This window comes from Bactrocera latifrons, unplaced genomic scaffold (assembly GCF_001853355.1).
Source record: "Bactrocera latifrons isolate USDA-ARS-PBARC rearing strain unplaced genomic scaffold, ASM185335v1 scaffold_74, whole genome shotgun sequence".
In the NCBI taxonomy this organism is placed as follows: Eukaryota; Metazoa; Arthropoda; class Insecta; order Diptera; family Tephritidae; genus Bactrocera; species Bactrocera latifrons.
The window spans coordinates 1,367,737-1,374,742 of NW_017537423.1; the positions used below are offsets into that span (position 1 = coordinate 1,367,737).

The following is a 7,006-nucleotide window of genomic DNA, read 5'->3' on the forward strand; positions in this document are numbered from 1 at the left end:
AATTTTAGTTACAATTACAAAGAATACCAATTTTATTAGTTATTTAATTTACTGGTTTTTTATAATGCAGCTTACTTAAAATATTTAAAATTACAAAGAAGTTTAGAAACACTTTTAAAAAATATCAACCTTTATCTTATGCATTTAAATATTGTTTATTAAAATATTTATTTTTATTAAAAGTGCTAATGAACAGCGACATTAATTTGCGACCTAATTTTTATAAAAGTATTTTTTATAAAAACTTTAATACCCATAATTTCAATTTACAATATAATTTAAAGGTTCTCCATAATTTATATATATTACGTTTAGTAAAATATGAAAAAACATAATTTTTGATAAAAAAAAGTTGCTAAGCAAAAAATTTTTAAACGTATTTATTTTCTATTTTTTACTTTCTGTTTAAATAATTTATTAACTAATATTTTTTTCTCCCTTTCATTGCAGTTCTGAAGCCTAAAGTCACAGCAGCATTGTGACAACTCCGCTAAAAAATAAAATAGGGTAAGCAAAATATGCACCGTTATACGAATTTTCAGTAATAGTTTTTTTTTAAGTTTCTTTTTTTACTCTCGCTCTTACTTAAAATTAGTAAAAAATATTGTTCCCAAACAAAAATTTTCTTCATTTAATTTAGCTACTAAATTACGAATGTATTTAATACTATTTGAGCGAGAGAGAAAGCGTTTCGGCTCTAATCTCTTGCCACTTAAAAAGCTTACCATCATGCATGACATGAATTGCATTAAGAATTATTAGCATTACTATTGTATGAGTACTTATTAGAGCATGAAATGAGGTCTGACTGTACTGACTTAGTAAATAGAGAAAGAAATTTTTTTAAATTTCAGTTTGAAGAGTAAAGAAAAGTATAATAAAAAGGTGAGCAATAAAAAAATATAAAACAAAAATTTAAATAATTCAAATTTTGGGAAGTGTGGTATGAAAAATGCAATAAATGCAAGCTAAGAAAATGAAACGGTAGCAAAAAGTAAAATTTGAACTACCACTCGAATTACAAAACCTCCAACTCAACTTTATTTTTTATAATTGAAAAGTATTTGAAAATATTAAATTCGGGATCCCATTTTCTAATCCCGAAAAATCGGGATTACCAAATTTCGATATCAGTGCAAAAAAATTTTTAAAAAGATATACCTCGGGATTTTTTAATCCCGAAAAATCAGGATTGCTAAATCTCGGTATTATAGTGGGCTTCAGTTTATACGTTTTCTGTACATAATACCACTAAATTAGTGAGTTTGAAATTAATACGCATCACACTTAGTTATTCAAACGATGTGGCAACATTGCCCAGAAATTCCAGCATATCACCTGACCGCAAAATTTCCACAACAGATGGCTTATTTGGATATATTTAAAAGAATTCACACCAAAACTTATGGAAAATACGACAAAAATGCCTCGCAAACCGAGCATAGCGACATTGTTGCTATGACTACAAAAAAAAACACCCAAGTAGGCTTAGTGGCATAGTCGGCAGGTGACAATTGAAGCCTGCAACGCCGTGGTGACGCACCAAAAGCGCACACTGGGTCACTTGTACGTCACTATTTAAGTGTTAGTTGTTGTTGTAACTCAAGCGTACTGTTGTTACGACTAAAGCTTGTTGTTATTGTAACCTAGATTGTTATTTTCTTTTGGACGCCTATAGTTTGTAGCTATTTCTGGCAGCTTTGATTGACAGCTGCGCAAGCTAAAGACGTTCAAAATGGGCTAAGCGCAACCGCTGGTCATAGACAAAAGCCGTGTGTTGCATGTGGCACGATGCGCCATATTTAACTGCCTGCCTGCAGCGCCCATTGCGGCATGACCATCAACTAATGTGGCCATATGTCAGCGTGATGGCAAGCGCACTCTGTTTGCAATTTATTTCTTTTGTTGTCATTGTTGTTACGCACGGTAGTTGTGTTGCATACAAGTGTCACAAGTGTCATTAGCAGTGGCACATCACTCCAGCACTCAGGCGCTGCGGCCGGCACGTGCGTTCAGTGGGGAACTTATGCAAATTTTCCGATGTATAAGTGCGTATATGTGTATTTGTGCGTGTGAGTATGTTGAGTGATAAGTACCAGCTGCTTGCCTTACACAAACGCTGAAGGCTGGTGACAGCCGTTGCAAATGCAGCTACGCGTTAAAGTGGGTCAAGAGGATGTAAATTGTATGTAGGTAATTACAGTTTGGTTATTTTTGTACCATTGTGTTGGTCATTATGGCGTTGTGACAGGTGAGCGCTGATGCATAGAGAAATTTTGCAAATGCATTGCAAGTGGATTCTAACTGAAATTGTGCGAGTGCAAAAATGTTGCATATGTGAAAGGTGCATTTTTACTGAAGCATGGCGGTGAAGTGAGAGGTGGTAAGAAGTGTGGCAAGTCGCTGAGCGAATGTAGCAAGTAATTGCGTGTAATGGTTTTATGTGAAATATCGAAATTGTAGAAACATATACGATGGCAGCGGCTGATAAGTAAACTGTAATGGATTTTAGTTTAAGCGAGTTCGGTGCTTGAGTCTTTTGAATTCCGCATACTTCAGGTGAAGTGAAATGCGCTACAAATGAAAGCAAAAGGCTAAGAAAGTTTTTAAATAGTGCGTATACTTATACTGTAGTCGTAGGACATTTGAACAAAATATTAGTGTTCGGGATTCGGGATCCCGAAATTTATGTAAAATATGAGTGAAAATGTTTTTAAAATGACCACAACGATCTATAAATGCGTACAAGGAATGTTTCTACAATTAATCCAGAATCCCGAAAACTAAAACCAAAAATTTTAAATCCCGAAAAAATAAATTTTTAAATATGAATTTCAAAAAAGCCTTCCAGTAGTCTAAAAATGTATACACGGAATATATAATAAAACTCGAATCCCAAAAACTGAATCTCCCGTAATCGTCTATATCTAATATTTTACCTCAAGTAAGCATTTGTGTTGAAAAATCTCTAAAAACAAATGAAAAAATAGTAAACAAAATTTTAATAAACACATTTTTTATAAAACCCGAATGCCATATTCATATAATATTTTACTAAAGGTTTTTGCGTTTTTTATTAGTGCGACAAAATCTACCTAATTTTTTGCGCTGCAATTTAAAAACCAAACCGCTTGTAATTTCTTAGAAGTAAAGTAGTGTAATAGTAAAAAGTGTGAAATTTCGGGGGAAAAAATCGGGTTCCCGAAAACTCTTTTTCAAAACCCGAAAATTTTAACATTTTTAAAAATATTTTTAGACCAAAAAACCCTTTCAACTTTTAAAACTCAGTATAGAGGCTCATTCTCGTGCATAAATAACGAAGCATACTTTTTGGGGATACCTTCTTTTTAACAATTTAATAAGAGAAACAAATTATAGTAACTTTTAGGATATTATTTTCATAAAAGATTTAAAACTTTATTTCATATATGCTTAATAATTGTTAGTCTGGTAAAAAAAACGAGTATTAAACACCCAAAGTATGCAAAGAAATTATAAATTATTAATGTTTTATGATTTCCTGAACCTTTTTCTTACAAATTATATATTTTTTTTATCTTTTATTTAAATTTCAACTCAATACTTCCACCAGTTTCCGTAATCGCAAGATTATTCTCACAGTACATGCCAACAACAACATTTTCCTCGACGAGTTTCATGTTGCATATAAAGCCATTCTTGCTTTAGCTGCTATGAACAGTAAAGATCCACACTTCAACAGTCCGACAATCACTAGCTGGCATTCTCACAGCCATTTACGCATAATAAGGCCGCATAACGGCTTGCCGATACAGTTACAAAGCCTGCAACATGCACACTGGCACACACTCATACAGCCACACGCATTGCAGACAATGTTGAGCAGCAACTGAGAGGTTTTAACTCGTCAGCTGGCGGCTTTCGGCGCAGAAAGCAAGTATCACGTCTTTAAGTGGCTGCTGCAGCAACTTCTGCGCCCTGAGGTGCTACTTTGCGGTCTCTACTAGATTTTTTCTTACTTTTATAGCAAATGCCATTTAATAGTTATGCTAAAAGCTTTTTGAAGCAGCGTGATTCTAGAAGCGGCTAAATGTTTGATGAATTGCCACAAGAAAATGCTTTCGGCCACAGCATTTTGAGTAATAATAATTAACAGAAGAAAAAAAAACAAGAAAAATGTTGGAAAAAATATTCAAAAAATTAAAAAAAAAAATACAAAAAAATGTTAATCTACTAGAGTTCTAACTTCTTTTGCCTTCAGCCATTACTCACTCGACGGCCACCACCAGTTTATTAAAATTAATTGACAGCAATTAAACTGCATTTCAAGCCATCATTAAAGGCCACGACTATTTTTTCCTACTTCAAAAAGGAAATTCGAAGCGAAAAATCATCACTAATTAGAAAAATTTTAGATTTCATACGCCGCCACTTTCTTGCTTCATTTATTCTGCTGCAATTAATCACATTTTGTTGCACAAAACGAGCAACTTCCTGCTGTTACAGCTATTAATATAAGCCTGCAGTCGGCTGCAGCTGTTGGTGGCACCACAAAATGGCTTCCAAGTCGCACACAATGTGCCACCAATTAGCTCTGAGAGCTATCAATCATTTGTGCTTTTCTTCGCCGGTTGATTAATGAGCGGCAAGCAGCGGCAATTAGAAGAGACAGCGTTGGGTGGAAGCGAATAAAAGTTTAATGAAACACCGAAGTTATAGTAAAATTATATTTATAAATAAAATTAGGAAAATTAAATATTCAATTAATTAAAAAATTATGATATTAATAATTTTTAAAATAGAAAAAATTATAAAAAAAAATATTTGAGAACTCAAATTACTTTGAAAAAAACCTATTCTTAATTCAAAATAAAAGAGTTAATTAAAAAAAATTAAATACAAATTTTAATTAAGTATAAAAAAATTTAAATAAAAAACTAACAATACAATATTTTTTAAAAATTAAAATATTTTTAAAGTACTTGCACTGAAAAATTTTAGAAAAAATTAAATGATTTTTTATGTCAAAATCTTGTTAATTAAAATTAAATTATATTTATAAAAAATTTAGAAAATTTTAATTAATAAAAAAATATTTAAAAATTAAAAAAAAAATTTCTTAATTTCATCTCAAAAATTTTGAAATAGAACATTTTTTTAATTAAAAAAGAAGAAAAGAAGCCAAAAATCTAATAAAAGAAATATGTATAACAAAAGCATTTACATTAAAAGTATTTGCACTTAAAAAGTTTACTAATAACATTATATGTATATCACAATTTCTTCTTTTATTAAAAATAAAAGATTTGTTTATTTAAAAAAGTTAAAAATTATAATTTTCATAGAAAAATTTTTTTTGAAAATACATATACCAATAATCATTCTCCGATTTAAGTACTAAAAAGAAAATTACTTTTAACTTTTTTAGACATTTTTTAGTACATTTCATTCATTCCGTCTTCTTACTTTTCAACGCCTTCTATGGCTCCGCCCAACAAATTACGCTGCCTTGCTTTGCGTGCAAAATAATGCAGCACTAGCAATTCAATTCAATATTTTGCAATGGCTTCGAATTCTATTTTTATGGCATGCAATTATTTCTCCTTTACCAACAACTGGTCTTGCCACACCACCAATTATAGGGGCAAAAATAGGCAAGCGGACAGGACGAGCCACATAAATGCCTCCAAAGTGCAGCATTATAAAGGAAGCAACAACAACAATAAATGATGCTTAATAGCAGTGGCAATGCACTGCAGTCTTGTTGTTGTTGCCAACAGAACAAAAAAAGTTATTAATGAAAATTACAATTCAATGCAAATTGCTGTGGCATGAACGATTGTGACACTGCTGCAACGAATATGCGCTCTGTCATTTGTAGGTGGCCACAGCTGGAGCAGCTAAGTGAGGGGCAGCAGCAATATGAAAGCGTGCGGCAGTTGCTTGCAAGTCAAATGCTGCGCTTGGAGGCGCTGAATGGGCAATGCACTGCATGTGGTAACAGTCAGCCGTTGCTAGGCTGCCTGCTGCATGCATTTTCACGCTCGAATTAAAGTAATTTCGCATTTGTCGCTGGCCGTTGCATTTGTTTCTGCAAGTTCGGGTGTTGCAACAGCGATTCGCCAACACCTCAACGTGGCAAGAAGGATTGATGGGCAGGAAGTCAGAGTTTGTATATTCAAATTTCTTTTTTATTATTGTTGTAGTGGTGGCCTTCAGTCGGCATTGAGGCAATTTGGCTATGCAGTGGAAAAATAAAAATTTTAAAGATGGAACAAAATGAAAGGAATTACCAAATAAAATTTCCCAGATATTTAAAAAAAAATATTTACAATTATAAACAAAAAAAAAAAATTTTAATTAAAAGCAAAAATTAAGTTTAATGATTTTTCTTAGAGTAACATTACATTAAAATTGGTTTCGTAAATTAAATGTCACAAAACAAATGTAACAAATTAATTAAATTAGAAAAAAATTCGTTAAAAGTAATATTTTAAAGCAATTTAATTAAAAAATTTAAAATTAAGTATAAAAATAAAATATCTTCAAATTAACAATATATTATAAAAAAAGTTTAAAAAAATTATAAACTTAGAAACAAAAGTGTATTAAAAAAATTCGACTTACATTCTATAAAATAAGAATTTTAAAGTAATTAATTCAAAAATATTTTCCATTAACGGAAATTAAATAAAAAATTATAAACATTATAAACATTAAAAAATTAATTTTAGATCAAATTCTAAAATCCCCGTAAAATTTTAATATAATCAACATAATTAGGTAAATTTTAATTCCAAAAAATTTCCCAATTAAAATTAAAAAATTATTTACTGTGCATACATTTTATATACAAATGTGTTTAAAATCCTGCTCAGGTATTTTAAATTATTTTACCAATTCAGTAGCAAAAAAAAAAAAAAAAAAAAAAAAAAAAAAAAAAAAAAAAAAAAAAAAAAAATAGCATTTTATTCCAAAAAAAAAAAAAAAAAAAAATGGCAACCCTTAACAATAATATGTCCCCCAA

The 7,006-nt window shown here is 30.7% G+C and overlaps 1 protein-coding gene across 2 annotated transcripts in view; it reads left to right on the top strand.

The window, feature by feature from the left end:
• LOC108976285 overlaps positions 1-7,006 on the top strand; it is a 36,281-nt gene that overhangs the window by 21,960 nt on the left and 7,315 nt on the right. For both annotated transcript variants that reach the window (XM_018945278.1, XM_018945280.1), the window contains exon 2: positions 451-507. The gene's annotated coding sequence lies outside the window, so the exon portion shown is untranslated. The remainder of the gene's footprint in view (positions 1-450; positions 508-7,006) is intronic.